Consider the following 18069-nt stretch of genomic DNA (forward strand, 5'->3'; position numbering starts at 1 on the left):
TCGGCCAGAACAGCAATATTAATATCGGTTATCGGTATCGGCCACAATTTTCACATCGGTGCATCACTATCTTTAGCTTGCATTTCTGAATGACCTGTGCGCATAGGCGGCGGGTATATAAGGCAGCCTAGGCTACGAATGTTGTTGTACTGTACTTGTGCTGTATAATGTCAATACATTTGAATAATCTAATCTAATTTAGTCACTAAAGATATATCCGACTGTGTGATGCCTTGCCTCTTGTGATGCCTTCCCTCTTGTGATGCCTTGCCTCCCTTAACCCTTACACTACAGAAGGTTAACCCTTTCACTACCACACTACAGAAGGTTAACCGTCTGTAGTGTGGTAGTGAAAGGTTCATCTTCTGTAGTGTGGTAGTGAAAGGTTAACCGTCTGTAGTGTGGTAGTGAAAGGTTCATCTTCTGTAGTGTGGTAGTGAAAGGTTAACCTTCTGTAGTGTGGTAGTGAAAGGTTAACCGTCTGTAGTGTGGTAGTGAAAGGTTCATCTTCTGTAGTGTGGTAGTGAAAGGTTAACCTTCTGTAGTGTGGTAGTGAAAGGTTAACCTTCTGTAGTGTGGTAGTGAAAGGTTCATCTTCTGTAGTGTGGTAGTGAAAGGTTAACCGTCTGTAGTGTGGTAGTGAAAGGTTCATCTTCTGTAGTGTGGTAGTGAAAGGTTCATCTTCTGTAGTGTGGTAGTGAAAGGTTAACCGTCTGTAGTGTGGTAGTGAAAGGTTCATCTTCTGTAGTGTGGTAGTGAAAGGTTAACCGTCTGTAGTGTGGTAGTGAAAGGTTCATCTTCTGTAGTGTGGTAGTGAAAGGTTAACCGTCTGTAGTGTGGTAGTGAAAGGTTCATCTTCTGTAGTGTGGTAGTGAAAGGTTAACCTTCTGTAGAGTGGTAGTGAAAGGTTCATCTTCTGTAGTGTGGTAGTGAAAGGTTAACCTTCTGTAGTGTGGTAGTGAAAGGTTCATCTTCTGTAGTGTGGTAGTGTAAGGTTAACCTTCTGTAGTGTGGTAGTGAAAGGTTAACCTTCTGTAGTGTGGTAGTGAAAGGTTAACCTTCTGTAGTGTGGTAGTGAAAACTTAATATTAAATCTCCTGTGCAGCTGCTTCACAATAGAGCATGAAAACAAGCAATAGATTATCCAATAGAGATGGTGGTTTTGGACAAGACCACAAAGATTTTTGGACAAGACCACAATGAAGGTTATGTTCTTATTCCCAAATATGAAGGTCTTCTCCAGACATTCCCTGCTGCCTACCAGCGAGTCGGATTTACAGGCCCAAGTCAATGGATACTATGCATTGTGTGAAGGATAATACTGAAAAACATCTCCTAGCCCCCCCCCCCCCCCCCCTGGATCTGGTTATAAAATTCATTTATTGAATGCGATTCTGAACCAATTTTGAGGAAACTCGAGAGGAATGGAGACAATAATATATTATTTGTATATATATTTATAGAGTTTTGTGAAAAGCGGTAAATTAGATGTCGGAAGAAGCATTGAAAGGCAGTCAGTGGATTTGTTTGAGGACAAAAAAATTTCAGCTTGGGGCCAAAGTAAACAAAGGGTAAGGGTATTCCTTCTCTGTTGTTGCTGTTTCATGTGTGATATTGGTATCAGGAATTGTTTTATTTTTCACATAGGATAACATAGGGAGGTTTGGCGTGTGGGTATCATGGAAAAAGGGGAGGTAGCATGGGTGGGGGGGCGTTCTGGGACGCTGGAACTAACTGTTGAGCCTTCACGGGGTGTCGAGGGCCTAACTTGACGAAACACCAGTGAAGGCAGGTGCCCACTTGATAACCCTGGTGATATGTTGGCTCTCGCCGCCTATACTGTATCTAAACGTTGGGTTGTGGTGGCTAGTGGTAGGGGGAGCATGTCTATGTTCCCCGGGTCCTATGTTCCCTGGTAGCGATAGTCAGACCACCAGCCCTGATTCCAAACTCTAACCAACTTCGAAAGAGGGCCTACATCTAGGGACCTTAAAACCTACTCTAGTGAGGCCTTTAACCAAGAACTGGAGAGCCTGGACTGGTCCGATGAAGAAACATGGCTTGGCTTCAAAACCAAATTCTCATCAATACTTAACATGGCTGCCCTGAGAACCACCAGGGTTAAAAATCGCACTGAGCCATGGATGCATTCGGACATACTGACCGCTATGAAAACCAGAAACAAAAAATGCTCTGAACTTCATAGAAGTCAGTCAAAGCTTGCCAAAAGCTTCAACAGTGATCTCCAAGCCCACGTGGTTAGACTCAGACAACAACGAAATAGACTAAGAAACGATGTAAATACCATGATCAAATCTGCACAAAAAAACGTTGTCAATGATAACAAACCCTGTGAGCTTTGGAAATGACTCAACAACCAACTAGGCTGCAGTAAGAAACTGAAAACCAGATTTACAAACATCAACATTAAGACAGACGACACTCTCATCACAGACAAACTGGATGTGGCTAATTACTTAAACATCTTCTTTACGAACATAGCCACAACACTGGTTAACATACTACCCTCCCACTCTGGGCATTTTGGTGTAAAACACATCCTATAGCCTTCTACAAAAACCTAGGTGTTCGCAAAGATGATTTTAAACTTGTAATGGTAACAACTGATGAGGTGTTCAAAAAAACGTGCGCCCTCCAACCTAACAAGGCCACTCCATGACAATATCCCCTCCAAATTCCTCAGAGACTCAGCAGCCACCATCACCCCAGGCTTTCGACACAGTCAATCACTCCATTCTGATTGATATCAATTGGTTGATAGTTCATCAGTGAGCTGGATGCAATGGAACATATTAGGACCTTTACTGTTCCTAATTTATGCAAATGACATGTCATCAGCTTGTGACTGCAATTTGTTCCTGTTCGCGGACAACTCTGCCCTGCTGGTCTCTGACAGGGACAAGTTGCAGGTTGAAAAAGCCCTCGGCTCTGAACTCTGTAGAATATGCACCTGGCTCGCTGATAACAAACTCATTACACCTGGGTAAAACGGAATCCATTCTCTTTGGATCAAATAACAAACTCAGCAAGGCCAACGGCTTCTCTGTTACAGTGGGTGACAATATTGTCACAAGGAAAGATTAAATTACCTACCTGGGTTCCATCCTAGAGGCAAATCTTTCCTGTGACAAAATGGCAACCTATCTAATAAAAAAAGTCAACCAACAAACAAGATTTTTGTACAGGATCTCCTCTCTGGTAAATAAGAATACCTTGAAGACTAACAGGAGCACTCATTCAAGGTTTCTACGACTATGCTTGCACCTCATGGTACCAAAGCACCTCAAAGGCCCTAAAAACAAGGCTCCAAACATCACAAAACAAACTGGTCAGACTACTGCTTGGCCTTACTCCTAAAACCCACCTTACCCCTGCCCATTTTGACAATCTAGGATGGCTTAGGGTAGACAACAGAGTACAGCAACTTGCAATGGGCCTGGTCTACAAGATACACTACACCTCAAAGATACCCATGTACCGGTCTAAATACTTCCTAAAGGTCAGTGAAGTCCACAACCACAACACCAGAGGGAGTTCCACAAATCACGTTCAACCCAGATTTGGCTCAAAGAAGGGACTAAACACGTTTCGCAATTATGCCACAATAATGTGGAAAGCCCTACCCACCACCATAAAGGAATGTGAATCCCTACCCTCCTTCAAAACCGCTCTCAAAGAGCACCTACAGGTGGCTGCAATTAGAAACTGGCCCCGGTAAATGTCAACATTTCCCCCCCAACCGCCTCTAATATAGTTTCTTCCCCCTCTGGTTTCAATTTTTTATGATGTTCTCTTTCTTACACAGTAACCTTATATTTGTATGTCTTGTATGTCATTAACTCATTGATCGCCGGGAATTAGTCGGGCCCGTTCTAGCACTGCCACGCTTTAAAAGATAGGAGTACATCACCTTGTTTGTAGAGCTATAACTATATTCTATATTATAGCTATGGATACAATACTATGGCCCATCACCTATCTATCGTTCAATATGTGAAAAAGAATACATTTTTTTCCATCCATATACGTTCCCGTGTTATACCGTGGTGAATATAAGTATCGTTATAGCGTGGTCTGGGGTAATTCCCGAAAGGCTGAGTAATAGGCTTATACGTCACTTCTACTATAAACGTTGCCGTTTCTTGCCTGTACACGCTATTATTCCCAAATCAAATCTATATCATAGGTATTATGTTCCATCATGAATGCATGAAAGGGGGGGGGGGGGGGTCGTTTCTGATTATTTGATTGCCAATAACGGCATTCGTATTGAACAGTAAAAACGTGTATCAGCCCGATCGGTATGAAAGCATTGCACGATCAAGCAAAAATGTACGTCAGATAGTCCTTACCTGTGATCGGGAGTATTCCAAAAATAATATTCCAATTGTATGATCGCCATCTGGTACATCCGATGTCCATTCGGTCCACGGCATAACCCACCACAATTATGGATCGGGGATATTTGACACGCTTCAATGGAACCGGGAGAACCGCTCCATTCGCCCGACAAGGAAAAGTGAGCCCGGTGACATTTGACTGTTGCACAGGCCAAGATACAAGGTTTCAAAGGGTGCTCGATACCGCCGTCTAGCTGGATGTGGCCGGTATTGCACTTTGGCAATCTCAGACTCATTCCCTATGGTAACACAGAGGTCCCCGGATGAATAATGAATAAAAATATTGAAAAAAAGGAAAAACTATCAAATAACGTATATATACGTGGTTGCCATTCAACGGTTGTCGGCCAAACGCGTATATAAACATTGTTGGCGGGGATTTAGTTAATGTCTTGATGAATTGAAAATGGAGGACCCTTATGTAAACAAGACGAAAGTCTTTTTCTGGTCTTCATCCTCTTAGCAGTTGTTTGTATTGAGCTGTACTGTATTGTACCCATTCTACAATCTGTTAATAAAGTTTTCAATCAATCACATACACATATCATGTTTGGGTTTCTTCATTTAGCGCTGTTCCTTATCATTAGGGCACACGTATCTTGTGTTTCATTATAAAAAGTTAGCCTATTTTCAATATTTCTCCTCTAACCCATAGAGACAATGGTAAGTCTATCCATCTGTTGATGTCATCCTTAATAGTCTGGAGGATGCCAGGGATCTTGGTGATAGGAGATATGATGCTCATTCCTAAATACTTCATTCCATGTCTTCCAGATAAAAGGGGTGCCCATGAGATCAGATTTAAATGTGTGTGTGTTAAGTGGAATTGCCTCACTCTTGTTCCAATTGATCTTGTATTCAATTAAGAACTGCCAGTATTGCTTTATTAAGACTGTAGTTGTGGGTATTTCCAGGGGGTGACATTTGGGGGGTGATTGACTTTTGAGACTCTCTGAAAGCCTAAAAAATAATTGCAGGTATCTCTGGAAAAGGTTTTTCAAAATGATTATTAAAAAGTTAATTTTATATGTCCATTAATAAATTCAAAATTCACACATGAATACAGATTGTTGTCGTGGTGTTTCCTCTTATTCTGCCACTGAATACCATCATTGTGGTATTCAGAATACGGTCACTGTTGAAGTTCTTCTTTATCAAAAGATCCAGTGTTCCGCCAAAGGTCCAAACATATTGATATTACATATAATTCTGTTTGTTCTACAGTAAATGATGGTAAAGTCATACTTGAGTACTGTCCTACAGAAGATATGGTGGTGGCTGTTATGACTAAACCGATGACCAAGTTCAAGATGGAGAGATTCATGTGTTGAGTGTTGATGTTTAATGTTGATAAGTACCTTGTTCATTACGGTATTATACAGTCTGAGATCAAGTGGGGGTATTAGAGTGTTGATCTCATTTGCATACTCACGCTGTGATGTCATACGCATGTTTACGTAATGTTACATTCACGTTCCATATAAATACAAGTGCGCCAAATAAATCTCTTTCCGGCAAGTGAACCCGACTACTGCTACTGCTACTGCTAGTAGGAGCTAGGAGCTAGCATGGACACCACTGATACTGATAGTTGGATGGATGGATAGTTTGATGGATGGAAGGTAGAGGTAGGTATTTATTTAGACAACAAACATATACAGATCACATGAGTATTTGCTTTGTCAGGGATAGAAACGAAAAAGCCGAGACTTATTTCCATCGTTGTCCCATGCAGTCAAGGAATGCTTGATTCAACTCATTTACAGTAATATTTCACAATCATTACATTTGATAGTAACGGCACACAATCATTAATTAATACAAACATGCGCATTTGTTGAGACATGTTTAGCTAGCCTTGAGACATAAAGTATGTGTATTCCCGCTTCATTCAGCTTCATGGACCCTGCCGAGTCAGAGTTAGAGGACAGACAGAGGAAGCAGAAACAAAGTCAGGAGGAAGAGACGAGTAACAGCGTACGAGGTGTGTTGGCGTCTTTTTTTAAATAGTACTTTCTTCTTCAATCTCTCTTATTATCCAGTGTTTCCCATTAATTACCTAGACTGTGGCGGTCTAATTTGTCCCGCCAGTTGTATAATGAACCGAAAATAATATTTTTATAAAGAAAAATGACAATTTATTTTATTATTTATTTTTTTAAATATAAAGTTTGCCAATAGGGATGTATCAGTGGTAGTAGTCATGGCTGTACGTTGAGCGGATGCAACATTCTTGCGTAAAACTCAGTAGATTGTCCCTCTATTGACGCCGTACATCTGCGCCCCGCCTATATCCCGCCCGCACCTGCCGAGTAGGGTATATCTGCAGAGCCGCAGAGCCCCGGCTTGTACTGTGTCCCACTCCCTGCCCTAACACACAGTACAAGCCGGGCTCTGCAGATTATGCTATTGCACCTGCCAGCTCCCGCCAGTCGCTGTGTGCTCTGCAGGACGGCGCATCTATCGGTATCCTTCCAAATGCCCGTAAGTATAAATTTTTGGTGGCACAATGTCAATGTTCATCGCTTCAGCGTCCTGAAGCGCGGCCTCTGATTGGTCGGTCCTTTTTTTTTTTTTTTATCCACTTTTTCTCCCATTTTCTATATTTTTTCTCCCATCCCAATTTCGTATCGTCCAATTCAACCCTCCCCTGTCACGAACGCTGTTTCTTGCCTCCCACAAGCCGGCTGCAATGTGGACTAAGTCATACATAGCACAAGTCCCCTCCGGTACTTGAGGTAACAGCAGTCGCATCTTTTCACCTGCGCAGCTCGATCTCTCAGTGGCGAGGAGTAACGCGTGGGAGGCTCACGCTGCCCCAGACACTTCCTGATTCTACTGCGCAGGCGCACCAACCGACCTGTAGGAGTCGCTGTCCACAACGCCCGATCCCCACCCATCAGTTTCCCACCCTCTAATACTGCCAATTGTATTAGTACGGACGACCAGCCAAACTGAAAACAATGTGGAGAGCTGGATTCGAACACGCGAACCCAGCGTTTCCACATTGGTGGCGAGTGCCTTGCCCATTGGTCGGTCCATCTTTTTACCTCACGTGACACGACGGCGTCACATGATCTTTGTTTGTAAGCCGGTACCAGAAAAATGGCGTCATGATCCGACGTGCTTGTCGCTCCCGCTAATGGTGGAGCCGGTACAGCCTTGTAGCCGGCTCTGAACGGGGTATAGCGGTCTGCAGGGAGCGAAATTAACTTTTTGACTCACCGGCCAGTGGCGGGTAGAATCTACCCGCCAAGCATATTTCTTACCTGCCAACTTTTTTTGATTAAAAAAAAATATATATATTTTATATACAATTTTTTTTTTAAATAAAATGTATATTATATAATCATACTTGTAGTTGTATTATCTGCGAGACATCGCCACCACGCAATAAGTCAAAATGCTCGCTATCTGCAAACAGCTCCACTGTCTGTGTATACTTGAGTAGCCTCCAGCTCCAGCAAGGATTCTCCGGCGATGCAGCTAGACCCTATACTAATACTCTACATTCAGCATGCAAGGATTCTCCGGCGCTGCAGCTGGACCCTATTGGTATAACGTTACGGTTCTTTGGTCTAATCACATTCATCAAGCCCTCAGCTAGAATACGCGTTGAATCAATGTTATAAGACATTGATATCAGGAGCTATCTGTAGCTACTGCTAGCCCGCTAGATAACGTTAAGACAATTTAGTTTACTGGGACATATAGAGCTAACGTGAGCTAGCTAATGTGAGCTAGCTAACGTGAGCTAGCTAACGAGGGAACGGAGGTATTATGCACTCGAGTCGACTATTGCTGGAGCATGTTGATATCAGCAGCTATCAGTAGCTAGCCAGCTAGATACCGTTAGACAATGCCTCGTCATGTATTAAACTAAAAGTGAATAGTTGACTGGGTCATTGTTTAAACAGTAACGGTAGCTCATGGAGGTCCGATCTAGACTAGAGCAGACTGCCTCTGTGTTGATACGAGCAGAAGCCATTAGTATCCCGCTGCAGGGCTGGCCCGGCTGGGCGGATATGACTCGTTGCCACGTTTTTTTTCAAAATAAGAATATCATACGAACCGAATGCTGCTAACTGCCGGAGCCATATTATGACTCTAGCTGCGCTTGGGCTGGAAATGAGACCCGCACAGATTTTCAAAATAAGAGTATCGTTATGAACTACACGCTTTAATTTCGCCCCCTGGCCGGTCTGTGTTGTTGCCCGTGACGTTAGAAGTTTGAGGTGATGTTGTCACAACCGTTACATATGTACAAAATATACTGTCTCATAAATATACTCTTCCAATATATAAATATACATATAAATATATTATTTTAGATGCTGTTGTCACTATGAATAAAAAATGGGGGACCCTGATGTAAACAAGACAGACGTCTTTCTCTGGTCTGCATCCCCTTAACAATTGTTTGATATTGGATGGTCCCTGTGCTGTTGTTTTTCTTGTACAGAAATACTGTGTAATCTCTGTAACATCTGAAATGGTACTTTGCCTCTGCAGCAACCAGATCCACCCCACTATATGGAGGAGCAGGTGCTCATCTTTGGGGGCCTCTGCTGCATCACACAGCCTATAAGAGACGAAGATCATAGTGGTAGATCGACCTAACCACCTCCAATGTACAGTTCACAGTTCCTCCCCCCCCCCCCCCCCACCTACCATACCTCCTCCAATGTACAGTTTGTACATCAAATGTATATACTCTCTTTTCTGGACTCTTTGTATCATAAACAGTACTGTATTTGCAAATCTGGTATGTCATAATTAAATGTATAGATGTAGCAGTAGGCCTACTGTCTATCTGTATGTCATATATGTTATGATTAGTGCTGTCAGGCGATTAAAAAAATTAATCTAATTAATTACAGGATTTGTAATTATTTGCATTTTAATCGCATAACCATTTTATGCCTGATATTCTATAATCATATTTCAAATTGCATGTGTCCGGATGGCAGAATTCAGTACTTGTAGGAGCCAAAGCTATATATTTAGGTTATTGTATTATATAATTGTCATAATAGAACATTCTAGAACATTTGTGATGTCACAGTATGATGTCATGGTCGAACATTCTAGAATAGGGTGACCATATTTTGATTTCCAAAAAAGAGGACATAGCGTGGAATAAACTCGCCGAAACGGTAAAGTGTGCCACGGGCACGCCGTGATTCCGATCCGCGTGAAAATATTCACGGCCATAGAGGAGACCGTGGGACACCTTTTTGCAACGAGTATATGTCTCGAATTTGCTCCCACGCGGCGCGCAAAATCGTGCAAGTCTTGTTTACATCAGGGTCCCCCATTTTCAATTCATCATAAATGTACAGTTCCCTCCCCCTTGTAAATATTTACTGTATGTCACAAATGTAACAGTACTGCTTTGAGGTCTTTCTCTGGTCTGCATCCCCTTAACAATTGTGTGCATTGAGCTGTACTATACCCATTCTGCAATCTGTTAATAAAGTTTTCAATCAATCAATCAATCAATCAATCCCGCAGTGCAATACTCCAATTCAGCCATTGGGTGGGACGGTCATGTGACCCAAATCAGCCAATGGAAGCGAGGGTCCTTAAAGTGTGGGTCCTTAAAGTGTTGGTGCTCTCGTCCTGCAACTGGATACTATTGCCTCACAGCGCGGCCGTCAGCGCGCGGCCCAGAGAGCGCCGCTGGCTCTGCGGCTCTGCAGCTGCATGCTTCTCCGGGAGTCCGGTTGGATAATGCCATGTAAAAAGTTGCATGCCTGACATATCGGCATGTAACTCGAGAACCGAGGCACGGATTTTGGCGATCCAGATGGCATTCGAACGGCAACGAATTGCGCTTTAATTCGGTAATTTATATGTTCGGCGAAAAATGCAGCCCCGAGCCTTCAGATGCTCGCAAAGGGCCGTGAAACTGAAACTGAAAAACAGTGAAACCCCGGACATTTCGATGAATTAATAAACCCCCCCCCGGACAGGGCGTGAAAAGAGGACATGTCCGGGCAAAAGAGGACGTTTGGTCAGCCTATTCTAGAACATTTGTGATGTCATAGCCGAACATTCTAGACCATCGAACACACTAGAACATTTGTGGTGATGTCATAGCCGAACATTCTAGAACATTGAACATTCTAGAACATTTGTGGTGATGTCATGACCGAACCTTCTAGAACATTTGTGTATCTATATATTCAGCAATTCTCTCAGCCAGGTCAGTGTGCATCTTGAAACCGTGCTGAGCTGTACTGAACATATAGACTAAACAACATAGATTTTCGGCTTTCCAGTGTGGAGGAATTTTCATGTGTCGAGTCGGCAGTGATTTTGAAGACTGGGAAAATACAATTTCTTACCTTGTAGTAGTGACATGAATATTTAGGTAAATAGATTTAGGACCACTTCTGTAAAGAAAGACTTCGCTATGGAAGAGAAATAAACCATTTGGATATCTTTGTTTTACACTGGAGCGGCTGTGGACATTATTTCTCTTTATCAACGAACGTACTACTCACAAGTAAGTCATTTTAACCAGTAGAGTGGAACGTCGGCCCTCATAGTACTGTATCTACAAAACCTTCCGTTTAATCATCTTCCATTGATTAATTTGCTTAGATTTTTCAGGTCTGGTCAATTTGAGCATGATGGTGTTATTCACAGTCAAAGATAAAATAAAATGTATTGATATTCTCATTTGGTTCATTACAATTTACTCAAGCCTAGTAACAGACACAGTATTTCTGACACTGGGAATACATTCCCTGAGATCCATAGATGTCCCTAGAATCAGATACCAAGAACATGCAAATGGACCATATAAAAAAGTCTGGAAATGTGTATTCTACGTTCTTATGGAATGAATGATTTTTTAATTTTCATAACGCGATAATTTGATGTGTAATTAATTAATCTAATTAACGCGATAAACTGACAGCCCTAGTTATGATGAATTGAAAATGGGGGACCCTGATGTAAACAAGATGAAAGTCTCTCTGGTCTGCATCCCCTTAACAATTGTGTGTATTGAGCTGTACTGTACCCATTCTGCAATCTGTTAATAACATTTTCAATCAATCAATCAACATTTATAACACAATAACAAGTGTGAAAATAACATGTTATTTATTTGAACAGTCAGAAAAAATAAATAACGCACATCCTCCGTTTGTTGGTGCTGAGCCAAACTTTAAAAACAGTAATACATAAGAACAAAGCGGGGCTCGCAACTCACTTGTAGTTCCAAGGTGATTTTAATAAACAAAAAAGGCAGTCATTGACTGTCCCTTTGAACCTAAACATTTTCTCTTCTGCACTTCTCCACTCAGCTCCAGTGGGCAGGATGTGAAGGCAGAGGAAGAGGGTGGTGACCGGTGAAGCTGCTCCCCTCCAGAGGAAAGAGGAGAATCCTGCTGCCCTGCACTGCAAGGAGAAGAAGAAGGTTGACATGTGCTCGTTTTTTTTTATTAAAATGTTTGTACCACTAGGATACTCTAGTTACAGTGGTTCTCAACTGGTCTAGCCTCGGGACCCAACATTTTCCTTAGTCATTAAGTCGCAACCCAAATTTTTTAACCACTATGATTTATTTCAAATTTTCTTTTTTGGAGTAATACACAATCTTTCATGCACTGTTAAAAACATGAAATACACACAAAAAGTGCAACAAAAGTGCAACTAGGGCTAAAAACCCAATGAAATAAAATAATAATAATAAATAATATATGCTTCTTAGCAGACTTCTTAGCTTAACATCCCAGGGAACTAATGGGATAACTGGGGATGTTGTTTGCTCCTGACAAGAGTCTCAATGTCTGGGGTGACAAAGCAACTCTGAGGTCATGCTCAATGTCCAATCTGTTCCTCTGCTTTGTCTTCAGCTGGAGCAGAGCTGAGAAGCCACTTTCACAAAGATAGGTAGTGCAAAAGTGTAAACAAATATTTACACACACATCCGCGACCCACTCAAAATGGCCCCGCGACCCCACCAGGTGAGAAACACTGCTCTAGTCTACTACACAGTGTTACCAAACTACTAACGTTAGCTACTTCATAATGAAAAGTAGAACTCAATCTATCTAAAATAATAATACAATAAAATAAATAAATTAGCTTGTCAAACTAAAACTACTTTTTAAAAAGTAATTAAACTATATCCTAAATATTGTGGAAAATTATCACAATCTTGAGCCTGGAATCTGGAGGTACAATTGAACCGACAGAGATAAGATATTACTTTATTGATCCCCTTGGGGAAATTCGGGCATCATAACAGGTATGGTGGGCAGGGTAATAGTAGAAAGACATAAATATAGGCAATCAAATTTGATCTGAATATAAAAATATGAGTGTTGAATTGGAATATGTAGTTTGCAATTAACTGTATAATGTAGTTAAACTACCACCCAACTGCTACAAATGAGTAATTTAACTACATATAGCTAACTACTCTACAACTCCACGTATGTCTTTCCTCTATTTCATCTATTTGTGTGTCATTTTATCTTTTGCATTCTATCTAGGATAGAATCTATTCTATCTGGAGCGCTTTGAATCTTGAATCTTCAACAACTCCGACCCCTGGCACATGTGGCAGGGCTTCCAGGCCATTACGGATTACAAACCCACGAACTTCCCCCAACCACTGACCCCCTCCCTCCCTGGTGAGCTCAATAACTTACACCCAGCGTTGACTCTTCCTGCTGACCACCAACCCCTCACTCTCTCCCCCACTGGCTTGTGTGCTACACTGAGCAGGACTAATGCACATAAGGCGGCTGGCCCTGATGGCATCCCCGGTCGTGTGCTCAGGAATACTGTGCAATATTACACTTACTGTAGACTTCTGTATATTTGTACTGTATTCCTTTTACTGTATATTTAATTCTATCTTATCATTCTCACAACACAACATCCCCTCTAATGGAAAATTCCAGGTGGATGTGCGTTGCGTCACACTCCGTGGCCAATCTGCGCATGTGCATGGGGAAATCGATGCTTAAAAACGGTCTTTTTCGCTGCCAATTTAGTTCTGATCGATTAGGAATGTCTTGCGCCGTGTTCAGGAGACTCAGGCGCATACAAGTCTATTCGATCATGTCTCTAGCACCCCCACAGCCGTATCTGCAATCACTTAATGTCAAGGCTCTCATCCACATTCATTCATTTGACCCCCCCGCAATCTCCTCCCCGATTTCAGAATCCCGGAAGTGTTGCGGTGGTCTATATTGTTGGTCTCCACATAGTCTCCATAGCAACACACCAGTGATTTGGCGTGGCCCGTCTTCTCTTCCTGCTCTGAGCTTATTGTCTTGGTCATCACCTACAGTATGTAATGATGATGATGATAATAATAATAATATTGGTATATGATAGTATAAGTCATAATTTACAACAATACTTATAGTGCGGTGGCTTAGCAAAATGTGGACGCGCCGGATAAAAGCACCAAATTTTTCCCACGTGTTCCTCATCATCATAGCTTTCATTTTGGGGTAGGGGCCACGTCATCATGATGGATTTCAAGATGGCCGCCATGTAAAATCAAGGTTCTGCCCATTAATAAATATCTTGGTCCATAGCGCGCTCAATATTTGAGCAAACACAAAGGTATTGGTATCCTTGTAAACTAGAGAAGCTAAGCTTTCCATTGGTATCATTTTCATTAAGCCCAACTCTTGGGAAGAGGGTTTTAATAGGCAATGATTCAAAATTATGTTCAATTTTCGCCTAGAAAAAACTGCCATGCTCATCTTCCAAAAGGTCCCTTGGCCGTTCACATGAATATATCAGAGTGGACATTGGTTTTATAGGTACCCACAAGCCTCTTCTTTCCAGACATACCCACTTTGTCCAACTTGCATGCTATTTGGGGAGATAATCAAGCAGGTTTGTGCATGTGGTACAAATGTGTCGAACATTCTAACAACTGCCAAAAATGTGAATGTTGGGTTAGGGTTTGTTGTTAGAATGTTGAACATAGAAGATCAATTTGTGTCAAACTACACATTTTCTGGGTCAATAAATGTGTTAATGCTATGAAGAATGTCACCAGATGAATATTTGTACCATTCTAACAACATATTTACATAATTTTTTACTTGTTTAACAGTCAGACATGCATGAATCGAATACATTTTGTTAGGATCACTCTATAAGAACAAATTATCTCGTAAAGTTATGGCGGAGGGAGGTGGCACAGAGACATAGGAACTTCAATAAATGACATGTATTATTATTATCATAACTCTTTAGCCCGTATAGGCGTATTTAACTGTTATGGAGTGTGGAACTAAGTATATGGTGCAAAGACTATGTGGGAATGATGTTGCGTATGACCAATATGCATAGGTGTGTGCAAGAGTCACACACACAAGTGTGTGCAAGAGTCCAGCATGTGTGCATGTGTGTGAGCAAGAGTCCAGAGGTAGGAAGGCTGGGGTCTGTGAAGCACAAGGGAGTGGTCCAGGGAAAGTTGGTTGGAGGCGTCACTGGGGAGCGAGAGGAAATATGAGTAAGTACGAGCTTGTAGCGAATGCGAGGCACCACAAAATACAAAACACTGGAAAAGCTTAATAGAATCAAGACTGTACCGTATATATGTGTCTAGGTTCTGGCACTAGACCCATGGCATGCTGGCTTTGATCCTGGTCGGAATCTTCCTCAGCGGGCAGGCGGTAGGAAGGCTGGAGTCCAGGAAGCACGAGAGAGAGGTCCAGGGAATCTCCGGGTGAGTGCACAGAAGCTGTGTATCTGTCACAATGGCAGCTGCAAAGATCTGTGCATTTCCAATGTGCCTTCTTGCATGAGCACCTTGCACCACAACCACTTCAATTGCACTTCACAAGTTCATTGCAGGCTTTTGATGCCATGGGTAGATTGCTCCACACAGGAAGCCAGACCTCTCCATCCAAGGTCCATCCCCATCCTTCAGGACTGGGTGCCGGCTGTTGGGCCAGGTCAGACATCGCCCAGATCCCAGACTGGTAAGCAATTCGCTTTACATGTTGCAGAAGTGCATCTTGGGTAGGTGGAATGTGTTCCATGGATGTTTCTTTGACAGAACAACACTCGCCGTGCTTCATCGACAGGTTTCAATTCACTAGTCTTGTCATAGAGGATGATGGTAAAGCGCTCCAGAATGTGAAAGTGCTGGGCTTCTATGGTCACAGGAGTAAATGGATTTTCTGCCATGAAGTTGAAGGCCTCTGTGACTTGAGGTTAGGCATTCCAAGCCACCCATGCAGACTTCTTCCCCTTCCTGCAAAATGTTGAAGTTGTGTCACAGCCCGTGTATGAATGGAAGATGGGAAGTGCTGTGGACTTGTCTTTCCCAAGAGCATGGCAGATGGTGGAGGAGCCAAAGCTATATTTAGGTTATTGTATTATATGAATGTTTATATGTTTATTTTTATAACCTTACATTGAAACGGCATTAGGAATATTGATGATTTAGAGAAAGTCATTGAACCGTCTTATTTGTCATAATAGAACATTCTAGAACATTTGTGATGTCAGAGTATGATGTCATGCCTGAACGTTCTAGAACATTTGTGATGTCACAGTGGCTGCGGTTACATGGTGACTTTTAATTCCGAATTATAACTTCGGAATCAAATCATTCGGATGTAAAAAAAAATCATGCGAGTTTACATGTCAAATCTTAATTCCGACAAGGTGTTTACATGAAAGTCACTGTCTAATCGGGAGTTTTCGAGTCATCGTAAGGTTTGGGGCTGGGAAGGCTTCTGATTGGGTAAACGTAAACAGGATGTTAACGTCATTACGTTTACCAGAAGTAAACAAACAGCTGCGACCGGTATTCTCAGCTACTGTGCTAGCGTACCAAACAACATTAACCAGACTCTCGGTGTGTCTATTCTGCTAACGTTAAAGGCCTCTAAATGCTACAGCAACTTCAAAGCAACTGCACCACAACATCGACAAAGCAAAGGTGTTGCAGGCCTTTATGCTTCTGCAACATCGACGCACAGCCTATGTAACATTGTACCCCGTATGTAGCAACCCATTGATAACAAGCAGACAAATAAGCATAATTTTTACTTCCGGGCGGGGGGTTTCAAAATAAAAGAGCGACGTCTAAAAGCACCGCAAATACGTTTATTCTTTACAATATCTAATATATATATCTATACACGAACCTAAACTAATCTAAAGTTAGTTTAGGTTCGTGTTAACGTTAGATAATGTACAAAATAAACCTATTTACGGTGCTTTTAGACGTCGCTCTTTTATTTTGAAATCCCCAGACGGAAGTATTATAGTGTCTGTTGCTAGCAGCTTCACTTTTGCCGGCCGGTTCTGTGCTTTTTCTAGCTAACGTATCATCATTCGTTTCCAAAGGAGAGGAGAGAAAGACCGCGGCTCACATGCAGCTCAAACTACCTGTTGGAATAAATTAATTGATTGATGTTTAACTTGTCCCTGTGTGTGTCCAGTCATTTCGACTAGCAAACGTTGTATCTAACGTTACCTCAGGATACCATTGTATTTAGTTGGTTAGCTATGTAGCTATTTTGTGGATAGCATTTTGTATAGCATCAATACTAGCTGGCTGGCTACAGCTTTATTTACTAAATTATGGAGGCTTTTTAATCGTCAAGGTAAGAGGATTTGTCATGATCAACTGAAGGCGTATGCTATGGAACAATATGTGCCCCTGTTCGCGATCATCTATGTGTACTGTAGCCTATGCGCGATCATGTGCAGAAAGACCGGGGGGAACTAATTCCGAAAAAGCGTTTACATGGACAGAAAAAGCTTTAATTCGGAATGATAAACGGAATAAACCGGCCACTTACATCGGAATGGATTTTATTTCGGAATGGCCATTTTCATTCGGAATTAAGTATTTTCAGATGTTTACATGATAACTTTAAATAGGATTTAACGTTAATTCCGAATGAAAAGGGGAATAAACTGTCCATGTAAACGCAGCCAGTATGATGTCATGATCGAACGTTCTGGAACATTTGTGATGTCACTGTATGATGTCATAACCGTACATTCTAGAACATTTGTGTCTATATATAGTCCACAATTCTCATAGCTAACACGTGTAGGAAGGGGCAGAGGTGCGCTAGGTGTGGCGGGGAACATGGCTATGGGAAGTGTGGAGAGGGAGTGAAGCCGAGGTGCTGTAGTTGTGGTGGGGAGCATAGTGTAGCGTTTAGGGGGTGTGAGGTGATGAAGGAGTTCGAGGTGATGAAGAAGGAGGTCGCGGTTCGGAGAGTGAGAAGGGAGGGTAAGTTATCGTATGCTGAGGCGGTTAGCAGGGTAGGACAGGGAAGCCAAGAAAGGGCGCAGGGGGTTGGAGAAGGGCATTTGGCAGAGAGGGTAGAGCAGGAGGATAGAGAGAGGGTAAGGGAGGAGAAATATGGTATTGTGGCCTTCGTGGCAGGGGTAGTTAATGGTCTGGCAGAGGCTAAGGGTAGAACAGATAGGGTAAAGATGATTGTTAGGATAGCGGTTCAACATTTGGGAATGGAAGGTCTGAAATGGGAGAAGGTGGTTAGGGAATTGGATGAGGGGGCTGTGAGGGACCAAGCAGCCCAGAATAAGATCGCAGGGGGCAAGGAGTGTCCCGCAGAGGGGGGCTCAGACAGGAAGTAGCAGCATTAGCTGCACTCCAATGGAC

Source organism: Notolepis coatsorum, assembly GCF_963971535.1.
Source record: "Notolepis coatsorum genome assembly, chromosome: 8".
Classification (NCBI taxonomy): Eukaryota; Metazoa; Chordata; class Actinopteri; order Aulopiformes; family Paralepididae; genus Notolepis; species Notolepis coatsorum.